The sequence below is a fragment of the Amblyomma mixtum genome, chromosome 1 (genome assembly GCF_055824585.1).
Source record: "Amblyomma mixtum isolate Tamu chromosome 1, ASM5582458v1, whole genome shotgun sequence".
Lineage (NCBI taxonomy): Eukaryota > Metazoa > Arthropoda > Arachnida > Ixodida > Ixodidae > Amblyomma > Amblyomma mixtum.
In genome coordinates this window covers 240,206,883-240,232,518 of record NC_143012.1, presented here as the reverse complement: position 1 = coordinate 240,232,518, position 25,636 = coordinate 240,206,883, and the positions used below count along the sequence as shown (strand labels likewise).

At 46.8% G+C, this 25,636-nt stretch overlaps 1 protein-coding gene across 3 annotated transcripts in view; it reads right to left on the bottom strand.

Moving 5' to 3' along the window:
• The window catches only part of LOC149371319 (dopamine receptor 1-like), a 385,861-nt gene that overhangs the window by 299,462 nt on the left and 60,763 nt on the right, over positions 1-25,636 (bottom strand). Inside the window, exon 1 of one of the 3 annotated variants that reach the window (XM_089565240.1) lies at positions 14,543-15,160. The exons of the other annotated variants lie outside the window; for them this stretch is intronic. The gene's annotated coding sequence lies outside the window, so the exon portion shown is untranslated. Of the gene's footprint in view, positions 1-14,542; positions 15,161-25,636 lie in introns of those variants that run through there. 3 annotated transcript variants of the gene reach the window in all.

The following is a 25,636-nucleotide window of genomic DNA, read 5'->3' as shown; positions in this document are numbered from 1 at the left end:
GCCAACGCCATCAAATATTCACTCGCAATGTTCATACAATCAAATTTGTATGCCCCACGCGTGCCGGAACCTTAAATCGCGCAAAATATTTTCTCAAGAAAACAGTGGCCGGGGAAATAAACAATTTGATTTTAAAGATTTGCTTCTTCTCAGTTTTTCGCGATGCAACAGATTCTTCTGAAATATTTACCTGGGCTGGCCGCTCAGCGATTAGTCCTTATTACTGTGGAAAGAAACCTAGGGACTTGACATATTTGCTATCATCACGTCGCTGACCTCGCAGTTAACACCTTGAAACTTGGAAGAAACCACCTAGGCGCAAATGATTTCACAAGGACACAAAAAGAGACGAGGAGACAACGGACAGGCGCCTGTCCGTTGTCTCCTCGTCTCTTTTTGTGTCTTTGTGAAATTATTTGCGCCTAGGTGGGTTTTTCCAAGTTTCAAGATGCAAAACCAACTAGCCCGTCAACATGCCTTACTGAGCAGTTAACTCCGCTGCTAACAATAATAATGATCATCATCTCGGCTGTGTTCACTCCAGAAAAAGCACCCCCCCCTTGAGCTGAAGTTAATCCTGTCCCGTGCCAGCTGCAGCCACTTTATCCTAATCTCACCTGTCTCCCTGATTCACTGCCGTCCCCTGAGGTAAGTCCGCCTCCTCTTGAAATCCATTCCGCTACCCTAACAGGCCATCGGTTATCTTCCCCTCGCATTACATGCCCTTCCTACACCCGTTTCCTTTCTTTATTTCGGCTAGGATGTCCTTAACACACGTCTGCCCCCGAACCCACTTAGCTCCCTTCCTTTTTTTTTTAGAACTACCGCTACCATTTCTCTTTCTGCAGCTCGGTGCGCTGGTACTGCGGCGAAATAACATTACACCACGGGGCCCCTACTTTCCCCGGAAGAAAACGGTGTAACGGGACTTTCTATATAGTCTCAAAATGAGCAGGTGTCCGGAATCATCCCCTCTATCTCTGCGTCCAGACACGGGCTTCTTTGTTAACTGTTCTGAGCAGCACAGTACTGAATATTTGAGGCTTTCTCCCAGAATGACCGTCCTCCTCCCCTTCTATCCTCAATGCTATGCCGACAAGAAGGCTTGTACTAAAACGACTAACTAATAATACCAGGAAACACAAACTGAACAAGGTAGGGGGAAGACTGAGAGAGCTGAGGAATTCCCCTTCCAGGCACACAGACTCAGCGCTTGTAAGGCCTTACACATAATTGATATCCTGGCTTGAAAGACGCTCTGATATGAACCAGAAGGCTTGTATGAAAGTGACTAACTAATAACACCAGGAACACACTCTTCACGCTTGCAAGGACTTAAGGCCTTATACATAAGTGATAACCCTGCTTCAAAGAACGACGACGGCCGAGAATCGTTCTGAACGTCTTCTTTTTGTTTTGTTTTTTACTTAGTGCGTTCCGACTTGCCACTCAAACCGAGCCGGCAGACAGCCACGCTGAATTTACTGTGCCTCCTTTAAAAAAAATCTCAGCGGACGGATCGTAGACTGCCTATAGAGTATTCCTATACTGTCAAAAGAAATGTACGTTAGGTGCAGCACTGTTTTTGTCATGCTTTATAGAGACGGGAAGGCTTAGCTCAAGAATGAAACCATTCACTCCTTGCACATCGTCGTGGCTGACCAGCTATTACTGCGATCAGCTGCTGAGCCCTAAGTCATAGGTTCGAACCCCGCGGCACCCGCCTCAACATTTTTATGAGGGCGAAAGGCAAAAAAATGGGTGCGTTGCGTGTTGTGAGTGCACCAGAGACGGTAGAAATTATTCCGGAGCCATACACGTCGGTTCCTCTTTTTCTCTCCTTCCTCTTACGCCTTCCTTTTATCCTTTCCATCACGATACGATTCAAGTGTTTAGTGTGAGAACGACACTAGCTGCGTCTTTCTCTCGCTCATACAACCGCACAACCACACCAGATTAAAATGGCCTGGCAGAAGCTCTGAACGTCATAGCCGCTTTAATTTCCTTTCTTCGCATTCATTCATGTGCCAGAGCAAGGAGCGTCGGCGTAGCTCTGTGAGGTGCTTACGGGCCTGAGGAGGATAATGTAACAAGACAGCGTAAAAAGCGGTAATAAAAGAAAAAAAATCAACAACTGTAATTGCATTTGTTACCGCAACTCCAGAAAGGCAATGTCGCGAATTCCAGCAGAATGAACGATTGAATATCGGTTTCACGGGGGAATCCCCATGGGGGACAAAATTGCAGTATTTATGGTTTATGGGGGTTTAACGTCCCAAAGGGACTCAGGATATGAGAGATGCCGTAGTGAAGGGCTCCGGAAATCTTCGACCACCTGGGGTTCTCTATCGTGCACTGACATCGCACAGTACACGGGCCTCTAGAATTTCGCCTCCATCGAAATTCGACCGCCGCGGCCGGGTTCGAACCCGCGTCTTTCGGGTCAGCAGCCGAGTGCCGTAACCACTGAGCCACCGCGGCGGATGCTAAGCGAGTTTGTGCGAAGCTTGACCATGAAGGTGACCTTGAGGAAACCTAGCACAGCAACCATAGCAACAAAATGAAACACTCATTTAGGAGCTGCTTCCCATCAAAATCACACACACAAAAAATAAAAAAAAATAAACACGGCCCTTACAGGAGTGTATACGGTATTCTGGTTATCGCCGAATATTCCGCATATGGAGGGAAGCCTTGCAGAAAAAGTTTAAAGTGCAATGAAAATACAAAAAAAAGTAAAAAAAAGTCGTCATTCCTCGCGCTTTCATTCTCGAAAGCATACAATGAGCGAGAACACAAATCAATGCTTGACAACTGGGGACCATTCCCTAAGTAATAAACCCAAATGAACTACATCATCTGTCCATAGGAAGGTGTGAGCTATGTGCTTATGCAAATCAAATAACTGTTTTTCTTTCTCTTCCATATTGATTTAACGCCTGCCGGACCAATGAACAAAGCGAGAAGCACTCTGAGGGATCGTTCGTGTAAACATTTGCGTACAGGTCGGTTGCGTACATAACCCACCGGGAACACCTCCACAACAAAGGTCCACGTGCTGATGGTACGCCTCCGCCAAATTAGGGCCTCGTTTAGTCCAGCAAATAAATGCTAATGCGCCTCAGAAAGTCGTCTTCATCGAGGACGACGAAGCTCAGCGGAGTAGCGCATTGAGCCATCACAGCCCGCATGAAAGGCTATGAACGCGCCTCACAGAACGCGCCGTTGAGTAAACAAATAACGACGGGAGGAATTGTGTGTTTTGACTATGGAAATGCAATTTGCGAAACTTGTCGATTAAGGCTTCACTATGAAGCGCAATTCCTTTTCTTTGTTAGCGTTCATCGGGTCCCCATTTTGCTTCAGCGCCGCCAGCTCAATAGACAGCTGTCTGCAATCTCGTAATTAGATTGTTTTTCGTTCTGGCATTCACCTAGAACCGGTACTGAATGAGTCGTGCGTCCAGGCACCCTCGGAAGGCAAGCACAATTTTCGTACCAGTGAGGAAATATTTTCCTAGTTTCTCGCACATTTCTCGCTGGGACTTTTCGTTAACTGCATCAGTGAACAGTAGGAACAATAATTTATTTTTTAACGGGAACGCAGCTTGTTGGACGTCAATGACGAAATTGCTGGAACTTGTCTTCCACCATTACCCGCGACACGTAAGTCGGTCAGCCGTTTTGTGACTGGGCGTGCGAGGAACATGGTCGTCAGGCTGCACTTTACATGAGAAGCAGAGCGTTCGGAACGCTCGGCTTCATAGCAACTAGCGTAAGCTTTTTCACAACCAGTGCTGTTCTTTTCATCCTAGAGTGTTTCTCAGGCCAATCAAAGTTAATGAGTGTTTTGCATAACCAGCATTTCGATTGCGAAACTCCTCATGGTACTAGACCTGCCACCGACGCCGACCAACCTTTCAAAGCACGGCTTACGAGGCGTTCCCTTGTACGCCTGGCAACAACCAGACGCTAGAGACTCGGCCTTTGAAAGTCAGTATTCCCTAACTGTTTTAACACGCAAGAGGCCACGTATTGGGCCGGAGCTGAAGCACTGTTCAGTTGGGACAGCCTATTGCGAGGAATGCGCCGGTCAATTATGAAACGCACGGACGCAAAGAGAAGGTTTGTCCTGAACCGTACCTCCCGAAGGCACCTCGTGGTTCACGAGACTTCTTTAGAACGCAGCTCCTCAAAAATGCTAAAATGTCGGTTCAGAAGGCAGCTCGTTCTTCGATTTATGCTTTTGTTTTTTTCACTTTCTTACATTTTCTTTATTTTCACTTCAGATAAAACAAAACGTTTGCGAAAATTGGTAGGCCAATAGCTGAAGCTAGTATGGGCCGCCCCATGTACCCGTTTGTTATTGCAGCAACAGAAGATACCAACATGAAACTCGGTTATAAATGATGAGTGAACAAAGCAATAGCGAGCAACGCTCAACAGCAGAGACAAAAAGATTAACAAACATAACCCGCAATCTTTGAAAAGTAGAAGCACCTAATAGAAAACAGGAAATTGTTAGCCATTTTAATTTCAAGTGGTACACTATTCTATACTTTCGCCACTTAATATTGAATTCTCTCTTTGTTTTTGCTCACTTGCGGTGCCGTGAACTCATGCAGAAGGTGTGGAGTGGACAAATATTGTTTCCGGCAGATGGGTGGTGGTGGAAAATTAGTTTATTGGTCAGCTTGAGGGGGACTTCCGGTCTGGGAGTGGAGCCCTTAGTCCACGGCCTCAACAGCCCTCGCGGCCGCCGCAGCCAGGGCGACCAAGTGGCGCTGATTAACCACGTCGGGCGACCGGAGGGCACACTCCCAGCCAGCAGATGCAGCCCAGTATTTCTCCCCCCGACGTAGTGTTGTGTCCTCGAAAATCTGGGACATACCCACGACGGAATAGGCCGCGCAGTGAAGAACTCGCATTATTATCATTACAAGCGCGTCTAAGAGAAAATGTACGAAAAATCCTTAAGTGAAAAAATTCAGACATAAAATAACTAAATAGAACGAACGGAAAAGAAAGGTCGGCGTTCAAACTACACAATTTTCCAGCTGTCTCATTCGTATGTCGCTTAATTCTCACACTCTGACACGGTTGCCCTAACAATGAAATCACGCGGCCTTTTTTGTTTTCTGGATGAATAGAGTATTGACCACTCCTGCAAACTGATACGAACAACGACGTCAGGCTGAAGTCGAGGTTATTAAAATAAAAGTACACAGCAATTGCGTTGCAGTGCGATTCTGATCGGGTTACTTCAGCTTTTCGCCGTTGATTCAAATATCATCATGCTCCTGTAACACCGCCTCAGTCACCCCCGTCAACCGCGGCTGATAATGAAGTGACAAAAATGATATAGTGCGTCGGTCGATGAACGCGTACTTTGATTGAAATGCAAAGCTGAGCTTCGAAGAATTGTATTAGAGTGTCACGCCGTCCGAAGGAATGGAAGGAGGTTATTGCAATACCGAAGATTACGCCGAACTTGGCAATCCATGATTAGGGTCGTATACTTATGAACCTGCGCTGGAACATAGGAAACCGCACTGTCGCAATAGCTTTAATGTAAATGAAGCCTAGCTATGCTCACTTTTCTCAGCATCGACCACTTTGAGCTATCAATCCTTCTGGCCTTACTGGCCTGGACAGAAAGAACACCGAAATAGTGCAACTGTTATGTCAATAGTACGAACAATACTAATAAGGTGGAGTGTACTGCTGCACTTGTAATGAAGATAACATGTCTCGCCTCCCAAAATTTCCAGGAGTAAGGCAAATGTGAAGAAAGCACCAGGACCAGTGATGAAGGTTGTCATTTTAAATTGAAACTAAACAATGCCTAGTGTACGAAGAGTTTATGTAAGAAGTATCAGCCGATACTAGAGAGTATAAAAAGAAAAACGCGAAAATTCTTCGCGCAACAATAAAGTCTTCTTATCTCTTCTAGTGTGTGAACGCTGCGCTAAAGACAGAAATGTGAAAATAAATCACAAACACAACGCGTGAATTCTCTGCGACTGACGCCACACAATGGTCGCCATAAATTTTAAAACAATTGAAGCATTGATATGATTTTGTCTTGCATAAAAATCCGGTAGTTCTATCACACATACAGGATTCAAAGAAAGCCTATCTCCCCACCCTCCTCTTGAAAGCCGTTAGGCTAGTTTATAAGAGCTTTCTAAGGCTATTTCATGCAGGGTCATGGTATCACATAGACGCCAAGAAAAACTGCTCTAAACGACACTTAAGTCGGAAAGCCGCAAAAGAAAAAAGAAATACAAAGTGGCTAAACAAGAAAAAAATCATCGTGCCTGCCGTGCGTTGAATAACAGATTGGCATCGTAGAGGGCACTGTAACAGCGATAATCTTCTACACTGACTACGCAATCAGTGAATTGCAAAAGCATCAAACAAAAACTTAATCAACAAAACCAAAACAAGTCATCGGCCTTGTCCCCCATCCGAAGCAGCATGCACAACGCTCGCATTCCGAAACGAAGCTAAGTTTAAACAACGCTGAGAATGTTTCGCGCACCCTTGAAATAACCTATCTCGGCGTAGGTCGATTGGAGATACCCATCGTAAAAGGGGTAATAAATCGAACCTTGCTCTAAGGTCTGTTCCTTTTTCTTTTCTTTACAGTCTGTTTCCACTCATACGTTCCGTCTCCACCTTTCTGCCTGGTTTGCGCTTTCCATGAAACGGAATGATCCCTGTGCGAAAAAAAAATATATCGAATGGAATCAGTGCCTAGAACTGATAAGAAGCTCAAGATAAAATTAAAACATACCGGGACCAACTGGGCGTTGGCAAGTACAGGTTATTGAATAAGCTATGAAGCGGGATCCAACTCGACCGTCGGTTGGAATGGAGAGCGATTCTAAACAAAAGATTTATCTTGGAACGGAAGCTCGATGTGCATACCGCGAAGTGCGCCCTTGGAACAGAGGAGGTCGCGCTCTGCTTCTTATTCGCCTGCGCGATAAATATGCATAAGAGCACGGTTGCGCTTTTATGAGAATGGGTATTTCCATAGCGTACTTCGATAACGAGGAATTCCTCGCAAGCCTGGGAACGGAACAGAATCTAGCCTCTGAAAGCAACAAGCATCTCCTTGAACAGTGACCATCTAAAAACTGGAAAGCAGCCAACAAAAGCCAATGCAAGTGATCGCTTAATAGGAGGTTTATACATAAATTAGCGTGGACAGATAAAAAGAAATAAAGATAATATTGTCCAGCCCATACAGAAGGTTTATATACATAGCTTATAGTCCAACTAGAAAAAGAAACAAGATAAATGTGTCCCAGCGCGCCCCGCTAGGTATAACGGGCTTATAGCGGGAACGCACAATGGGAACATATGTTAGAAAGGGCTTTAAAAGGAAAGAAAAATACACAAAATTAGGGTGGGCGAATAAAAGGAATGAAAAATAATAGCGCCCAGCCCGCACCGCTTAGAGCACAACGGGCTTAGAAAAATACACAGTGGGAACGCATTCTACCCTGTTAGCGAAGCTAATAAGGAGACGTAATTAATGTTTTTCTTCTTAGCAGTATAATTGTTTTACTGGCCGCGTTTAAGCCTGCTGATTCCAATGAAGTTCCTTCAAGCCATGTCAAAAAGAGGAGGACCTCCATACATGTTCCAATTAACAAGCACTAATTAGTGAGTGCTTTCTAGTCGAACAGTATTTGGTGAGCCGCAGGCTTCGAGAGCTTGCTTCATTTTGCTTCGTAAACAATACGGGTGTTAGCGTTTCAGTCGTGCTATTCAGAAGTTGACACGTGTTTCGTTGCTTCTACGCTTTGCATTTGCAGCATAATGCGAAATTCCATTAGCGGCATTAGTAGGAGAGAAGGTACGTATTTGAGAAGAAAAAAAAAGACGAAAAAAAGACGGCCCGCGAAGAAAGCGCGCGAAAGCAGTTGTGAATTGGCTGTTATGAACTCTACGTAATGAGCTGAGACACGCCAAGAACTTTCTCCTCTCAAACAAAACACGGCCTCATTGTTTATGTGCGCGTGGCGTGGCTTAAAAAAGTGGGTAGGCGCCGAGGCACAAAACCACCGTCGGGCGAAACTAGTCGGGCCGTTGTCGCGAAGAAAGACAAAAAGGAGCCGGCAAAGTAGGCGACACGACCGCAGCTCACGAACAGGTGCCGGCGAGAGGGCAATTTCACGCGTCAGAGACGCCCCTAATGAGAAAATCGCGGGTACACAACGCGGGACGTAAAAGAGAGAACCGACTTTTCAGCTTCGATGCAGGCAGACAAAGGCTTCGAGAAATGAATTTCACTGAGGCTGGCCGATATTGCCATTGATTTGGGATATGAGTGAACGAACGCCGCAGCTTGCATCGCGACGACGTGGATCTTGACATGGGCGCGAAGGGCTGCCGCGTATGTTGTGGATTGTTTGTGCAATGTAATTTAAGTTTAGTTTGGATGCGAGTATAAAAAAACTGGGCTACAATCTACACATTTCGCAGAGTGCTGAATGGGCACGTGTTGATGGAAGAAAAGTGCGCAATAAAAATCGGATATTGGACCAGGCCATGTGAGCCCCGCAACACGCTTGGTACTTCAGCAATAATCTTTTCAGAAAAGAAACGTATCAGCAACTTGGAAGACGTAGGGACAGCAGGAGAAAATGAAGAAAACAACAAATTATCAAACAGATATAAAAGGAGTAAAAAATGCGGTAGGCCTATGCCCAGCTCTCCTAGACATTAGTGTTCCTATGTAAGTATACACGGGAACACAACTAGACACTAGCAAGTAGCGCCATTTGTTGGCGCTGGTAACGAAGACCGCGTAACTCAATGGGGATATTTGAATGGCATATTATTAGAGGTCCCGTTCTCGAGAAAAGCACGCGTCCGTCCGTCCGTGTCACGAAAAAGCAGGTGGCAATCCGCCAACAGGACGTGCGGCAATGAAATTAATTTAAATGAACTTAAATGCAATTGCCGCCTGCCCAACGGGCCACTGCGTATCAGCTGATTGGTAAAGAAACAGAGATCCTCCCGAAGAACTATTTGCGCAAAAAATGAGCCTTAGGGGAGCTCGGGTCTTGCAAGCCTCACCGGTGGCTGTGTCTAGAAGAGCCACCTACCGGGGTAGTGGTGCATCGCTTAACCGCTGCACCACTGCGCCAATAGTGCTACGGGCATTACCCGTGATCTATGAACCTGGAGGAGGTGGGGGGGGGGGGGGGGGGGGAGTTCGGGGGTTCTCTAATGCTATCGCATTCTACTAGTAAGGACAGGTCAAGCGTGGTCAAAGTTTTTTTAACTTGCCACTTTGAGAAAACTATGCGGGAAGATTATGAGCGAACATGTTTATTACAAAGGCCTGTTCTTCCTCTTCACTGACCTATGAAATGATTCCTGCTCTCTCGCCGACTAGTTTAACGCCAATAGAAAATTAATGGGGTGAACCACTGATCCCCATTAGGTGGCTGGTTGCCGCTTTCCCGCTTTCCGAAGCGGGCGTTACTGCAGCCACCGCAGGTTGGACGGCATTTCCCGGAAGGCCGGTGTCTGGTGTGTATTTCAGCGGAAAAATTCGCGTATTTCGCCCTTCAATTTTCAGTTTTCTGCGTAGTTCTCGTGTAATGTCTTGCTGTTATATCAAAGGAATAAGCAAGCTGAGCGCGAGAAATGTGAGCCTTGTTTGGAGAACCCTGCAATTTCAGAGGAACCAAAGTAAACAGACAGGCAGGTCACACCGAGCCACTGCGAGGAGATGCGTGCATAAAACATTACTTTCTTATCTCGTTCGTGACGGAACAGAGCAAAACACCGGGACAAGAGACAAGCGCTGTTTAGGCATCTTCGGCCATGGCTCTCAGAAGGAGCATGCCCTCCAAAGAGAGCCAACACATCTGGTGGTAAAAATTTTTTCCGGATGCAGAGCGACATGGTCCGTGCTCGGCACATGGCGTTGACGACGAGGGAAATGGGAGTTTGGAAGTCAAGAGTGAAACACTGAAAATAGCCTGAGGTACTAGAAATGAAATCAGCCAGGACAGCAGTTTGGGCTTGTTGGTTATTCATTTGTGACGGAACAGCGCAAAACACCGGGACAAGAGACAAGCGCTACGCTTGTCTCTTGTCTCGATGTTTTGCGCTGTTCCGTCACAAATGAATAACCAACATGCCCAAGCTGCTGTCCTGGCTGATTTTATCTCGTTCAGGCCTTCTGAGCGTAAAGGAGCACTAGTGGAATGACGATGAGGCTAAGGTCATCTTAAAACCGAATTTTTACGCAGCAAAGAAAAGGTGTATGATGGTGGAAATCCTGACACTCGTATCTCGAAGAGCTGCTCGTTATACAACTGCTGCAGTTTAAGTTGGGAGTTGCAGGGTGCCGATGTCTCGTCTCATCGACGGTGGCGATGTTTATTGATTTAGGATGTCATTTGCCTTCCAGACGTGCTTTCAACCTAACTACATAGCACATCCACGTTTGACAGCTGCGCAGCGCTAGTGAAACGACTGACGAGGAAGACTAATGCCCCAGCGCGGGCCTTTTTCAATGTGCGCTCCCCGAGAGGAATTGTGGACGAGAGAAAGAGGAACGGAGGACAAGTAAGGGCTGCACTCCCTGTACATAAGTGCGTTTGTAATTTCTCCTATGCACCCTGGCCAATCCCCCGCCGTGGGTATGTGCCATTAAGCCTGAGGATATCACCATCATCATTATCTATGGGACAAGTGCTCTTAGAAGAGCATCCCGAATAAAAGCTTATTCAAACAACATTTGGGGCAGTATGAAACAGTACTTGATACTCTCTATTGCAAGAGCAGAACCACACCACACCACACCACACCAAACCACACGAGATCAGACCAGAACAGACCAGACCAGACCACACCAGACGACACCAAACCAGACCACACCACACCACACCACACCACATAAGACCAGACCAGACCAGACCACACCAGACGACACCGAAGTAGCCGCGCCCTTGCTCCGGTTCGATCGAAATATAATTCAGGTAAAGTGGCCACTGCTAAGTCGGCTGCCTGGTGAAGGTTTCCATCTATTCTTTCTAAAATTTATCACCAACTGATGGTATAACTTTGGGCATAGTGCTCGGGAACGTGCATCACAATAAACAGCAGAGTTTGCGACGCTAGCGCAACGGGACGACACAGAGCTGAGAAGACAAGGCTCCGTACGTGCTGTGTGTAGCGACGTCCTGTCGTCTGCTAGTGTCGCAACATTGTAATGCAAGGGACCCTTATTTTTCAAACGCCTTTCCCGAATACTTTGTTGGTCTCCTCATGCAGTTGAAGACGCAACAGGTGGGCATTGACGTGGAAAAAGACGAGAACGGTGAAAAGATGAAATGCCAAGGGGAAAACGAAAACTGAAAATGAAAAACCGTGCTGAGGTCCGATTTCGTGCACTGCCAAAGGCTGAATTTTGGGTCGAGGTCACTAAATTCCGGTAGCTTCACTTTCGGACGCCGGATGCGCCGTCCAGCCCTCTAGTGGAGATCAGTAGGGTGAACCGAACATTCAGAATTCTCGCTGTGACTGTTAGCTCTCAGCTCCGTGCGGCAAGCTATGGCAGCCGTGTTAACTAAAAGCGTTTGTCAATATTTCCCGGGAAGCTAAAAGCGTTTGTGTACATTTCTTGGGCTTTGTGGCCAGTTTAGTTGCTTGCCAAGCTGAAGCGGAGGAGGAGACGTGAATGATGAAGTGCGAGAGACATTACTAAACAGGTAACTGCCTGCGCAAGGGCTGTCGCGGTCATGCACGCCCGTGAAAAGATTCGTTAACATACACGAAATGCACGTCAACGCACAGCCGCCCACGCGCTTTAGTAGTGCCTCCAATCTGATGCTACTTTAAGAAAAACTTTGGGGAAGCATTGGAAATATTACACCAACGTTTCAAGAAATGTGTATACACTCCTCCGCTGAAAAACCAGGAATGCAGCACAAAACAGCTCGCGTGACTAGCAATGAGGGCTAGGATTACAATGACGTCAGGGTAGTTTGGAGTGTTTCTGTCCATTATGGAACCTAGCATGGGTACCTTACCATATTCTTACCTTAGCATATTCTTGTTCCTTCTTTCCACGCACCATTTCCGAATGGAACCGACTGCCAAGCGATATCACCAACCTGGTATCTTCAGAATCTTTTTTGTCTGCTGTTTCGGCTCATGTATCGCAGTAGCGCGTCTAGTACACAGTGTATTTCGATTTCCTTGTTTTTATTCTGTTCACTTAGTCTGTCTGACGTCGGATGATTTGCCTGTACTTTTTTGCTTCCCATTGGTCTTATTGAATTTTTTTCTCGTACTGTAATCGCCCTTTGTTGCTGTTATTTGGTTGTTACTACTTTGTAATTTTTTCTTTTTTTTTTTTCTTTGTGCACTCCTGCCTTGACCGCCAAAGGGCAGTCGGCAGTATTTATGAAATAAAATAAATACCAACTGCTCCCGGACAACATAGTTCCCGCTGTTGCGGGTGCAGGACTTAGCTGCAGTCGCCGTGCGCGAAGTTTGAATGAGCATGACGAGGTGTTTACGATCATTATTTCAAAACCGCCAGTTTGCTTTGCCGAGGGGCAAACTCCAAGTGAATTTATCGTTGCTAGAAGATGGCAAGAAAGAAAAGCAAGCAGGTGTAAATTTAAAGAATGGTATACACAGGGATTTTTATAGTATTTTACCGCAGTTATACTCGAGACGTTCCAAATGGAACCGTAAGTCGGTCTCTCCCCTGCTAACGTCATTACTTTCATTAGCGGCAAAGTTAAGTACGTAGAAATTCATAACCGCCGCCCACTCATTACCATATTAGCATCTGTAGGCCCGTGACCATTAAAGGAAGTGTATGAGAATAGTTACCAAAACAAATGTTTCGATCAGTGCCACACCACCTTCTATGGAGACTTTTAAGAGCTTCTATTTAATCCTAGATTGTGACCCACGTAAAAAATCTTGTTAACATCATTAACGAGGATATCAAGCGGAAGCATCCGCCGTCGTCGCCACCTTTGAAACCTGAAATTTCGGCCCCCTACGCAGACTACTTATCTGCCCTACCGTACGCGCATTAGCCAGAGTAATCCCAAGAGTCGTCACATAGATTGACAAGGCGTCGAGCTTATTTCTTGACGCGTAATGCGCTAACCATCGCTGGATGGCAATGCCAGAGAGTGTGCTGTCGATGGAGACAGGCATTTGGTACAGCGCTGTAGAGGTGAATGAGGGAGGAGTAGAGAGACGGGAATAAGGCGCGCGAGAGAAATTGGTTCTCCTAATGAAGAGGCCTGCGCGCCACTCGAAAGCCTGCAGTCTTCATCCCAAGCACGTCTTCTCCGGCGAAACACCTGAACGCTTCGCCGCGTCGCACTGAATACGGCGACTCACGGGAGCGCCTGGTCGCCGTCGTCAGACCGCTCATTAACTGAAGATGGGCTGCCTCCGCAGATGGGACCCTGTACCCCGGAAAACGTCGCACATCCTCCCTCATTCGAGGCTTCAGTCGAGTGAGCGACCAGTTCATTTGTCGCCACGTAAAAGGACAATGCTTTACATATGACCACGCCTGTGACTGCTAACCAAATGTCTTCGCAATTTCCCGTCTACGCCTGTCTTTATTTTTTTTCAATAATTTCATTTCGCCGCGTGTAGTTCATGAATGGGAACTTCGAATTATTCGTCCGAGTAGGCTTCTATTCGAGAAGTGAACGTCAATTACTAGAGCTTAATCGCCAAGACCACGGGCCGTTAAACGAGCTTCGAATGCAGAACTCCATTTCACGCCTGAAAGTAGGCATAGACAGGGAGTCTGCTTGCGTCTCCACTACCTTCTTAAGTAGCCCGCAACACGATTTGCATGTGCTCTAGAACAGCGCGCGAAAAAATTTTCGAATGACTTTTTTTAAAGAACCTTCTCAGTTTTCGGAACCTCCAAAATGCATCAACATCAGACTAAAGGCAATCAATTTTGGGACCATGAAAGTTGCGGAAGAACTGATAAATATGCCTAGATGTTAGCAATCACAAAATGAACAAGGGAGGGGAAAACCTCAGGTTGCTTGAGCCAACGTTTCGACAAGGGGACTTGTCTTCGTCTGGGCCTTGTCTTTGTCTTCGTCTGTTAGCAGAGTTGTTTGAGAGAGCCCGTTGTACGAAAAGACTCTTTGAGGTTCTTCCATTGCTGCTGAAACCGTGGTCAGTGGTCTTACGGGAGGTGTTATGATTAGATTCGAGGACGATAGCCAACAAATAAGCGGCGCGACCAATCCGTCTTGCACAAGCGAGCAGGAACTGCATGGCGAAACTGCTCTAATACAGTGAGCATATTTTTTCTGCTACAACTTAGCGACTGGTTTCAGAAAAGCATAACACAAGCCCAGTGCAGCAGCCGCAGGATTATACGTTCAATAAGTTTATTAGTTGAGGAATTGTCTAAAGAATGTGGTTTAGGTCGTTAGCGGGGCAATGAGCTACTACATCAATAAACGAAAGTGCACGGTAATAAGAGCGATAAAATGACTCACTTTTGAAGTCCCAAGCCTGTCAGAGGCAGCCAAGCACACTTCGCAAGTGAGCTCTTGCAAAATGCTTTGTCTAGACGTACCGTACTTCTTTCTCGTCACTTGTACTCAAAATAGTCCTGGCGCTGCGGGTGAATTCTCGCTTTGATGATCCCGCCCTCGGCTTTCAGAGCGGTAAACTTCACGCGCACAGCACGGCCTGCTCGTTCATCGTGGTGGTGCTGCCAACAGTGAGAAGACTCGCAGCGCAAGGCATGCTTCGAGGCCTCTTGCGCACGAGCGAGTCATTGCCTGTCTTGCGTTCGCAACGCGCTGACGGAGGGTAGTGCCCTCGCGATCAGCGAGGTTCATAAACACCGACAGAGAACGATAACAACCGACTCCTCGTTCGCTTGTTTTCAAGCAGCTGAAACGCGAGGCCAGCTCCCCGCGGAGTTCAGGATGTTGCTTGCTTTGTTCGAGGCACAAGGTTAGAAGTACAGAAATTCATCACATGCGCGCACAGTTGCCCCCTTCCACATTTCCATACGAATGCTCGAAGGCGCCATCTTAGTCAACCGAGTCTCAACAAGAAAGAGGCTGGGAATAGTAGCGGTGCTACATCTGTGTTGCTCGTTTAGTCACGTATGCAAACGAGACAAAGAGAGAAAAAAAGCGAAATTTTCTAGTTGAAACTTGAAGTTCGAAGCCAACTGACGCAGTTCCCGTTGCGTGGCCTCGAAATCCCTTTCCCTCTTCTACGCGACAGGGGGTCTGTGCAGTGACGTCAGTCTGACAGTCTGGGCTGAGGTGCCCGGGAGGTAGCTCGCAGGGAGCTGGGAGTTCGAAACAAATAGTGCCTCCACCGGTAAACAGCCACACAGTGAGAGAGAGTATGAGTGCAGAGAGAGAGAGCACGGAGCCTCGCACTTTCAAGTTAGTGAACCAAAGAGTCAGAAGAAAACGAAAATAACAGCAAGCATCTGCTGTCTCTTCCTCTACCTCCTCACCCGACTTCCTACCCTCTCCGGGTGGCACGCCTCTTTGACGTCAGGGAATATTTCGCACCTGTCTTCGCTTCGGCGCGGGAGCGACGTATAGGTAGCACGAGCTTGTCGCTGTCGCAGACAGCCAAAGGCCGGTGGCAGCAGGATGCAAGAGCCAGCAGTCGCCGTAGACAATGGGCGACGTGGCGGCCCAGGCGAGCTATATATAGAACATCGTCCCGTCGCTGTCTGCATGCATCCGTAGGAAGTGCGCCCGAGTTCCCTGAGCCGTTGCCTTTCTCCCTGCTCTTTAGCTCCTTGTCTGGTATGAGACGCGACGGCAGCCAAGATTGGTACCGGCAATGAATGGGAGGACACACTTCGAAAGCACGTCGGGCATACGGCTGCATCCGCTGAAATGCTTTGTGTGGAAATCGCATGGGTGCGCCATCGTTCCGTTCATGCAGACGCATTGTCCTGGAGCGTTTGAAGACGGGTCTTACTTGGTCGAGGTGTTTGCTTGCAACTTTACTGGCGACGGGGCTCTCCAAAACCTGTTCATCCCAACTCTGTACCAAAGTGGCCATGCGGCTCCGATTGTATGGGGGCGCGATTGAAAGCTGTGGCCCATGAAGACGTTGTCGAAGCATTAAGAGTTGTCTGTATAGTCAGTATATGAGTTCGAACAGGAGCTCGGGTCTAAAATTCATTCTGCAGATCTTCTCTGACGGCGCAACGTAGTTTCTCAAGCATTGCTGATTGTAGTGATTATCTACTTTGAATTCCTCTCTGCGTGTACCCCTATGCAATGACAAGTAATGCCAACGTCAACATACTTTCGAGGCCCTCGCCTGTTACTGCAATGTTGATTTTGATGTTGATGTTGATGCATGAACGCTGCCTATCAAACTGACGCCCTACTTCGAGAAACTACGCACTGATGTACTGTGGAGGCGCCTTGTTTAGGACATGGTAGCAGTGTGCAGCAGTCCAGTACGTGCATTTCCGTTGCAAAACCACCTGAACATGACCGCGTTCTGCAAAAGGTGGCAAAACGTAGGACGTTTACAAGAGCGGCATCCCGTGCTGCCAGTATAGAGGTGCAAAATGGTGAAGCGTGGCTGTAGTCTCTGTTTTCAGATACAAGCTGCCCCAGACTACTGTCTGCCATCAATGATAGAAGGAAGGAGGGAGAAATATAGTTCTTCTAAGCGTGTGCATAAAAAAAGGTAAAAATGCTTGTGCACACCGACCGATGTTTCAAGAAGAGGACAAGTTGTCTTGTGGCAACATTGGTAACCGGACCGAGGCCTCCATCCTTTATTCAGGTCGGTCTGACAACTAAGTCCTTCTAACGTGCAAATCATTGCTTCCTGCGGCTAGATTTGAAAAGGCACGACAATACCAAAGAATTATGGCGTCAATTTTGTGGCCGAATTTCTTGAACGCCTTAGCTGCAGTGAGCAGCACAGAATTCAATAAATCAATCAATCAACTTTATTCAGCATTTTTTGTCCTAAAGAACAAAAAAAGAAATGCTAGGGTAGGAGCAAAAAGCTACAAACGCAGTAGCTTGACGAGGCTCCCACCCCTAATTGACAAGGCCAACAGACTGTCACGTTATTACATATATACATATATACATGCAGAACTTAGAACCAGCTAAAAAGAAAGTATGCAAAGGAATGTACAGTAAGACAGGTGCTATATCTGAAATAGTTTTGATGTGAGAAATGAACATGTATCTGTGTTAACTCGTCGCAGACTATATATACATATTAAGATTACAATTCAACGCACAGAAAATGAAAGAAACATATCTGGCAGGAAAACAAAAAAAATCGCGTCAGCAGCTCCAAGGGCCAAATACAATCGTGTGTACACAGGTTCACGTAATAGAAGCAGGAAAATAGACGATGACAAAAAGATATAATACATCCGCTGTACAAAAGCAGTTTGTGTCGGAGAAACATAATTAAACCTATATGTCTTCAAGAATAAGGTATTTCTGCTACTTGTATTTGCTAAGGTTATGTATGGTGTCTTCAAGAATAAGGTATTTCTGCCACTTGTATTTGCTAAGGTTATGTATGGTATGTAGGTATGTCGATAGCATCGGCTTCCCGTTACATATCTGTCAGGCGACGGTGAAAGCTTCCGTGTGGTTCTTGTACTGAGGTCATTTAAATCCGCGCCCGGTGACTGCATGCCCTCCCGAGAAGCGGTCGCAGACTGCGGGCCCCCTTTCCTAGTTCATAAGTAAAACACGAAGCAAGGAAGACTCACACGAACTTATATTCCAAAGCCCCTGCGTGTGCTCACACCACATATTTTTGCTATCAACTATTTGACAGATGCTCGTTCAAAAAGAGCAAGAGCACACTTGAAGTCGTGAAGCAAAGATACATAGAATGTATGAATGTTCACTGTGAAACTTTTGACAACGAGATTAAGAAGAAGAATTAGAAAAGTGTAGCGCCCACAAGACTGCGATCGATACCATCCTGACGCTGCTGCTTGCATGGAGCGATCAGCAAGCAAGGAACGCTACTCATTCCCTTTGATTAGCAGAGACGAAAGCAAGGCGAACACACAAAATTGTAGTGGATTTTTCTAAGTGATAACTAATGAGTATATTTTTTAATTATTCCGTCCTGCTAGTTATACAGTTATTTTAGTTTGTTTTAAACGAATGTAACTGCTTGCGCTTGATCTTCCGTGTACATGTTCTTCAGACTACATTTGTTGTTGCTCTTGAGTTGCATCCTGCCTCTGACACATTCGTAAAGCTGAACATAAACCGGCTAACGATGGCAGTAAGCTTCATCCCATTCTGCCTCGGTTCGGAAAGGTGCCTCGCATTCCTTCGGAGCAGTGACAGCGTGTTTGCGTCCATGACACATGCCTTCTCTCACTATGAACAAAAAAATGTCCTTCCGCTTTCCCCATGCACGTATTTCTTCACATTCTTCTTCCCTTCGCCCAGTGCAGAGTAGCCAAACAGAGCACCTCTCGCTTTAACCTCACTGCCTTTTCCTCCTCCTCTCTTTCTTAATGGATGTTCAAGTGAAGGGGTTTTGATCAGAAGAGCCCGCCGCGGACGCCCAGATGTTAGAGCACTCGGATACTGAGCTGGAGTACCCTAGTTCGAATCTGACCGCGGCGACTGCGTTTTGATGTAGGCAAAACGCGAAAGGCGCCCGTGTGCTGTGCGATGACATCATCATCATCATCATCATCATCATCATCATCATCATCATCAGCCTGACTACACCCACTGCAGGGCAAACGCCTCTTCCATGTCTCTCCAATTAACCCTGTCCTTTGCCAGTTGCGGCCACTGTATCCCCGCGAACTTCTTAATCTCATCCGCCCGCCTAACTTTCTGCCGTCCCCTGCTACGTTTGCCTTCTCTTGGAATCCACTCCGTTACCCTTAAGGACCAGCGGTTATTTTTCCTTCGCATTACATGCCCTGACCAAGCCCATTTCTTTCTCTTGGTTTCAACTAGGATGTCATTAACCTGCGTTTGTTCTCTCACCCACTCCGCCCTCTTCCGATCTCTTAACGTTACACCTATCATTTTCCTTTCCATAGCTCGCTGCGTTGTTCTTAACTTAAGCTGAACCCTCTTTGTTAACCTCCCCGTTTCTGCCCCATAGGTGGGTACCGGTAAGATACAGCTGTTGTATACTTTTGTCTTGAGGGATATTGTGCGATGACAGTGCACGTTAAAGATACCGAGGTGGTCGAGATTATTCGGAGCCCTCCATACGGCATATCTTAATACTCGCACCATCCTCCATACTCGCACCATCCTCCCTTCTTCCTTCCTTCCCGGTTCGGTTGAGCTTTTAATTTCCTGATAACCAACCATTTTGTCCAGAAGCTCACGGCGATTTACAATGAGGAAGACAACACAGCTGCTCGAATAATGAGACTTTTGAACACTATGCAGAAAAAAGAATAAAAATATCTCTGTAAGCAAGCATGCATGCACAGATGCTTAGTTCGTGGGCTCCGGGATTTCGCGACGTAACAACCTAGCTGAAAAGCAAGAGTATGTTCAGTTTCTCGCAGGTTGCATGATTTGACGTGGTAGGCGGGAAAAATGTAAGATACGACAAGAAAAAAAATTGCCTATAAACTCCTTGTTATTGAGAGGCTGATAAATGTTTATGCCCTGATAGTAAATTTGCTTACTGTGATAGCCACTGAAGAGAAGAAAATAAATTTGCTATAGTACTTGCGAGTGAGACGACGGTTAAAATTTTACACACAGAAACAACGTTGGCACCACTCCCTAGGCGCACGTGTTTCTTGGCACCACAAACGAAAACGTTGTTAATGACGCGTGGTCACGTTAGCGTGCGTTTAGTCAGACAATGCAGAGAGAGCCCGGCATGTAATTGTTTCACCAGCACGAGATCTCAGCAAGACTGGGGGCTGCCGTTTCAGTGCATCGATTAAGGTATTTAAAAAGCAAGAAGACGAACAGAAAACACGTACATCGCACGAGCCAGACACACGAACATAAAATGACGTTTATACATGCACGCAAGCAAGACGTTGTTTTTTTAACGATCGATATGAGTACACACCGGGTTTAAGACGGCAGACAAGGAGAACCGGACGGTGCTGCTTGCGTCAGTAGTATGGATTTCCCCCCAGCTGTGGCCGCGTTCAACAAGACAGGGTGGCAATGCTTGGTTAGCGGTCTGCATTGTGCCTGCGTTTGCTCTTTATCGGCCTTCAGACTGCTTGCCTCTCCTGTGTGTACCCGAGGGCTGGTTAGTAACTTGTAAGGCCAAGAACGTTCGACACCGAAAAGAGCATGTCGTGTGCTAAAGGTCGGGGCAAGTGCTTGGATGAATTGCGTTATTGTTAACTGGGGCTTAACTGTGTCATTGGTTTTTGAACGCAAAACAAAGCTACAACATCCTTGTCTGGATGAAAAAAAGGTTTTAAAAAAGGTGACTTTATTACCAAATGTTGTATACTTTTCAAGAGAAAAGTATACAACAGCTGTATCTTACCGGTACTCACCTATGGGGTAGAAACGCGGAGGCTAACAAAGAGGGTTCAGCTTAAGTTAAGGACAACGCAGTGAGCTATGGAAAGAAAAATGATAGGTGTAAGGTTAAGAGATCAGAAGAGGGCGGAGTGGGTGAGGAAACAAACACTGGTTAATGACATCCTAGTTGAAATGACATCCTAGTTGAAGAGGAAGAAATGGGCTTAATTGGGCAGGGCATGTAATGCGAAGGCAAGATAACCGCTGATCCTTAAGGGTAACGGAGTAGATTCCAAGAGAAGGCAAACGTAGCAGGGGGCGGCAGAAAGTTAGGTGGGCGGATGAGATTAAGAAGTTCGCGGGGATACAGTGGCCGCAACTGGAAAAGGACAGGGTTAATTGGAGAGACATGGGAGAGGCCTTTGCCCTGCAGTGGGTGTAGTCAGGCTGATGATGATGATTACCAACATTGCGAGCAGGGTCTGATCTTCGTCAGAGACTTCGACTCTAAAACCAGACTCTGCTCGCAATGCTAGAAAAGTTGTCCGTTTTTTCACCATGCGTCAGTCTATGTGCTTGTATGCTTCACAAAATCGATACGAACTTCAATTCCTGTACATGTAGTACGACATTCTGGATGCTCGGGGTCTTAGTGCTTTCTTCAGAGACATTTAAATGGTTGGGCAGCTGATCCTATATCCGGGAAACCATTCCTATCCTTTCGAAAGGCATCCCACTTCACAGCTTTTCTCAAGTGCGGGGAACTCCGGACCGATTAAGGATTTGTGCCCGGACTGCGGTCGAGAAGATTCCAGACGCTGCTAATCCTGAGTTGTGGTATGGCAGTAGGCAGTTTTCACTAGCGCATACCACTTTTGCTTGGGAGCAGAGGTGCGATGGGAGCAATTCTCGGCTTAGTCACGTATGTAGAAAACGAACGAAATTGTGCTCACATTACACTTATAGCTTTTCCTTAATACGTGTGGCATGCGCGCCTGTAAACAGCTAGAGAGTTTTGCACAACACTGGCTGCACTCAAGTTGAGTCGTTCAGGTATAGTGTGTTCAGGTAAAATAATTGTATGCCCAGACTGAGGTCCAACAGGAGTGGTACTCACTCTTATTATTGCACTCTTCACTGCTTTTTTCTACTTCTTGGTTGCCTAGGTGTGCCGTATTTTTATGCTTTAGTTATGTGCTCTGCAATGCCTCTTTTCTTGGTTTCTTAGGTGCGTTAACTTGGCACTGTTTTCTTAATGTCTGTACATACCTCACATACATAAAACATTGCATAACTGTAATGAATGCCACGTTAAAAAAAAAGCAATGATAGCATATAGTGCTCTCATGCAGTGGCTAGCGAAGCTGATCTGTTTGTTTCCGCCGCGGTTTCGAAGCCCAGTCGCGGCACTATTTACTTTATTTCTCCAAGGTGGCCAAGGTCACCCTCAATCAATGTCTCGTTTCTTTCTCGTCACTTTCCGCATCACGTGATTTACTTCAGAGGGTTCACCACACACAGCCATTTCCAGGTTATGAGGCCAACAGTGCTTTCGAGCTAAAAGACTAAGGTCCGGAAAACTTGGTTGCAGTTCACATATGAGGCTAAATATGTGGTTCTTTTACAGGCATATACCGTTAATGTTAAAACAGTAATGGTCTTAAAACTTGCTTAAGAAGATGACTCTATGTCAATTATATTTTATTCGGACACTTCTATTCTAGCAATGACAGTTTAATTTTATTTGTTAGCTATCCTTGTTCTCTTTAGCCTTGCTCATTGCTTGAACCCGTGCCAGATGGCCGCTGTCAGTGGTATAGGCTACTTATTGAACTTAATTATAACTGAACGATTGAGTTCCGTAATTCAATAAACATTCGAGGAGACATTTAAGCTGCCTTTTAAGGGTATGATGCAATAGCGTTAATGGTTCCCTTCAGCTGCCTGAGGTCCTCTTTGCGCATCACTTCGCCTAGGTTCTGCCTACATGCCCACTTTCTCAAGAAGAAAACACCTATATGGGAGTATAGGGGGAGTAAGCTGTCCTCTAGCACACATCCTTTTTTAAATGGTGCACGCTAGAGGACAACTTTGATCCCTTTTTACTCCTTTGCGTTTAGAGTGCGTTATCGGTTGTTCTCTACATTCATATATCCTGGGGAGTTCACCTACCACTCCTGGCGCAGTGGCGCAGCCGTTAAGCGAAGCGTCACTGTCGCGTCAGATGGCTGTTTCAAGCACAGCCTCCGTTGGGGCTTGTTAGACCGAGGTAGCTCTTCCCGAGATACCTATCGCGACCAATAACTAATCTGTCACCTGGCACGGTGGGCAGTTTGCTCACATTCCGGTTGGCAGGCTGTGATGACGTCACAAGGTCACGTGACCAAGGTGGCAGGTGGGCCACTTGCATTTTTTTTTTCAACGCCGACAATGCGTACGCCAGGTTTCCTGCAGAACGGGAGCTTATTTAGCGCTGTCGCGTTAGTAGACACCATTAGAATACCGTGTACATGTTACCTTCACCGCTACCGGAGTACCGGGAGCCCGCCCACAGCCAGTGCGCACACGCTGATTGGTGCCGATGCGGCAGGCGTGCGCGGAGCAGCGGGGTATATGGCGCCATCTGGTGCTCTCAAGATGATTTACGCATGCACAGTGATGGCCGCCTCAATCACGCGCGCGCGACGGGGCTTGCTCAACCCCGCCGCGCGCCGATCCAGGTGGCCGTGGCGCACTAAAGCGTGCAGACGGTGGCGGTAACACTCTACACGGTATGCTAACGTGTCTAATGAGAAGAGAAGAGAATCGGGAGGCAGTGAATTATTGCTCCATTCGGACCAAGGGATATTTTAGACGACATCCCGCTTGTGGCTTCAGTCATGCGGCTTATCTTAAGTAAAGACAAAAAAGAATCAGTCTCCAGACTGTGCTTCAAAAGTCAGCATGCATAATTCCCCCCCCCCCCCCCCCCCTTTTTTTTTCACAGCGTCAACCGTTTCTTACACCCTGAAACCTATGCCCTCGTGGGCAGTCACAAGAGGTTGATTTTGAAGGTGAGCTTAGCATACATCGAAAATACCGCCCAGTTACGCGTAACAAACGAATAAACGCGGGATAATGTATTTAAGCAGGGAGCAGATAACCTAACAGGAGATAAACACACAATGAAGGGACACTGACAAGGGGTTGCTTACCTGAAACTAACACCGTGGCGGAAATAATTGGTCTAGTAGTGAATTAAGTTCAAGAGGGCTAAAGTTTATCTACTTTCTGGAAGCAAAGCGCATCGATTTTGATCGATTCGGAATATAGAAAACAGTTCTATAGGCTGTGTAATTCTCCAAGAAAACTTCATTGACCTTTCTCGACAGCATCGACCTTCCACTTCCCCGTCTTAGGCAACAAGGACTGAGGTTGCAAATCAACCGTAACTGCCACGCGCGTTTATCGAAAAGTGAAAAAAAAAGATACTAGCAAGAGTACTGATCGAATCGCCGTAGCGGCGAAGTTCAAGAGCACTTGGAGAATAGAAATGACGCACACAAACACACACGCACACTCCTACGCACAGCCACGGCATCGCGGCCGAGTTTGCGGCGTTTCTTGATGGTCGTCCTTGCTTCGCGGCCTGTCGCAACCCTGAGTACCTAAATGAGTCACGTCCCGCTCAATGCTGGATCGAATAATGGGTGGAGGCGCAGCGACGGCTGCTCGGTTTCGAGAGTCCTCGGCTCATTATCGTGCTCAACTCTGTCTTCCTAGCGGCGACGACCCGATAACGGTCCGGTGAGTAAATTTGTTCAAGACGGGAGGAGATGTGTACTAAAACGGCAACCAAACGTACCGCCCGTCGACGAGTGACGCAACGCCGAGCGCGCGCGGGTTGCGAATAATACAAAAGTACACGCTTGCGAGGTAGTTTTCGGTTTCCATTTCTGGTGAGCCTGCGGTATCTATCTTTCTGGACAGTTTCGTGTTGGAGCGCCAGATTATACACCCACCTCCGCCGTACAAAGAAGTCCTGAATCTGTCTCGCGACCTGTAGATGTGTGTGTGTCTAAGAGCTTCAGACGCACACAGCCGACATATCACATGACGGTAGGCTCCGGACACGGTCTGTACTTTTCATTCTGCACAAAACTGGAGGCTTATGATTGTACCGCATGCCCGACAACGCATCGTTTATCTTATGTGGCCTCAATCAGCCGAATGTTTCAGTACCGTGTGTTATGCGAATGGGAGCAATGAAATGTAGGTAAGCCCATTCCACATATCTTTCTTGCAAATTAAATTATGCGTCTGTTTTTATTCACTACTATTAAAAATAAGCCAAGAATAGAATGAGTCCCAAGCGTAGCTTGTAGGCGTTATTCTCTCTTTAACATAAGATATTCAATAGCGATCCCCAGAGATTACCAAAGTTATATAGCCTAGTAGCTGGTCATTGACATATTAGGTGCTCCTGTCATTTCTTACTTCATTTCCTCTCTATTGTGTATTGCGAAGTTAGGGATAAATGCAGCGTCCGCGTCATCAGTATCGTCATTTTGCTTCCAAAGCATCTTCCGAAGACTCTTAAGGCTGTCTGTGGACGCCATTCATCACCAAGAAGAGCCGAAGGCAGCGATTCCCTGCTGCTAAGCAAAGCTTAGAACAGCGTTACATGCGAGAGAAGAATAAGAAAATAGGTATGTGGTGCTGAACACGATGGGCAACATGGCCGACTACGCCTCTTCTTGCCAGAAAGCGCTGGTCTAGCTGACCGGCGGCTGTTACACAATGGGGACGACAATCTGATTCCGAGCCCAAGTCGACTCGGTGAACTTTTTCTTGGCTTCCTTGCCCGTTTTGCGCTGCCTGAAGCCGTAGAGGTGACGTCAACACGAAGCACGCAGGAACAGAAGTGCAGTAAGAACAAATACAGCGTATCTATGTCAGCGGATACGACGGCGATCGGGGCAAAGCAAACAGGAAGCGCTCATCAGATCGATGTTCTCTACCCTTACAGTCCCGGGCTTCTCTCGTCTCTTCAAGTGCGTGTTGTGCAACGCACGCTCACTTGATTCGGCGAGTTGGCCCGGTCTACTCGTGCGCTGCGCCTACGTAGCGTACGCCCGA